Source organism: Bison bison, unplaced genomic scaffold, assembly GCF_000754665.1.
Source record: "Bison bison bison isolate TAMUID 2011002044 unplaced genomic scaffold, Bison_UMD1.0 scf7180017864184, whole genome shotgun sequence".
Classification (NCBI taxonomy): Eukaryota; Metazoa; Chordata; class Mammalia; order Artiodactyla; family Bovidae; genus Bison; species Bison bison.
In genome coordinates this window covers 4,025,198-4,026,551 of record NW_011494756.1, presented here as the reverse complement: position 1 = coordinate 4,026,551, position 1,354 = coordinate 4,025,198, and the positions used below count along the sequence as shown (strand labels likewise).

Sequence of the window (1,354 nt, the reverse complement as noted above, 5' to 3'; positions counted from 1 at the left end):
AGAGGCTGGAGGAACCTCCTAGAAAGCCACACTGGGAGAGCCTCATGCTGGAAGGAAGGTGCATGGAATTTACATACCTCAAAGCTGAAAAAGCAGGAAGAACTTGAACAGAATTCACAGTCAGTCACCTGTGGAGCTGTGTTAAGATGTTTCTGGAAACTGAGAAATGAGTTCATGAGAACAGAATTTGAGGGGTCCCATGGAGCCCAGTCACAGGTAGTCACAGTGATCGATTGAATGTATTCAATATAATGTAAATTTACTTGGTGGATGTAATTTAGTAATTTATTGCAGCAAATTAGATGTTGGAATGAAAGTGTGGCTATGGTTGCTATGCTTGTAGTCCAAATAGAATCGATTTATGATTAACAGAATGGTGTGAGCAGTACACCTGACTCGCTTTCTTACAGTGCGTGACAGTAGCCAATGAATAAAAAGTTAGCTTTCCAGCACATCTATATTTGCGGATTAATAAGCAGCAAGCTTCACTGTCTTGCCCTCTATCTGTACGAGACAATGAGCCAGGAAGTTCACTTCCTTATATTTACATGTGAGAGAAGGGGTGGAACCTTGGACTGCGATTAACTGGCTGACATTAAGTGGGTGTAAATATAAAATTCTGAGTTTCAGAGGAAGTTTTAAAATATATATGTAAAGACAGAACACGGGGAGAGTCTATGAAAGAGACCTTGAGATTTTAGCTCATCACCACTCAAAATTGGATTCTCTATCTGAAGACAGGATTGGGAAAGTTGTTTGCGTGGGACATGAAAAAAAAATGGTTCTGAGCGCAACAGAGGCTGAGGAAGATGAGAATGAAGACTTATCCAGCTGGATAAAGTGGGGGTCTTGGGGGTCTTGAACGCCAAGCTGAGCGTTTTTCTGTCAATGCGTGGACGATAGGGCAATGTTGCAAAATATTGAGAATGCAGTGCCGAGAGGGAAATGATTCAGGTAGGCAAATTAGAGGCCTCTTGGATAAGGTGAACTAATTTCTGAGAGCTGTCTAACTTCTGAGAGCCGTCTGGCGTGAAAAAGCTGCCGGGTCCGTGGACGTCCCCAGCACTGCGCACACTAGGCCCCACCCCTAAAAGGCTCCGCCCCTGAGTCCGAGGAGAGTGGAAGCTGCACCAATCCAGAATCTCAGTTTAGCCTAACCCCGCCCCCTTCCGTCCCGTCCCGCTCTCTCTGTATCCCAGGAGACGCTCTTGCGTCCTCTCGATGCGCGTGCTCCGCTGTGTCTGGGAACCACCGCAGGAGGAGAGGGCAGCGCCGGCGCCCAGCACCTGCCACGGGTGAGGGACACACTTCGGCGGAACAGAAAACCTGAGTTGTTCCCCAGGACCAATCCATC

General features: G+C 47.2%; 1 protein-coding gene across 1 annotated transcript in view; it reads left to right on the top strand.

Annotated features, from left to right (window-relative positions):
• Positions 1–1,231: 1,231 nt before the first annotated feature.
• TTC29 (tetratricopeptide repeat domain 29) overlaps positions 1,232–1,354 on the top strand; it is a 332,216-nt gene continuing 332,093 nt past the window's right edge. Inside the window, exon 1 of the mRNA XM_010843700.1 lies at positions 1,232–1,295. The gene's annotated coding sequence lies outside the window, so the exon portion shown is untranslated. The remainder of the gene's footprint in view (positions 1,296–1,354) is intronic.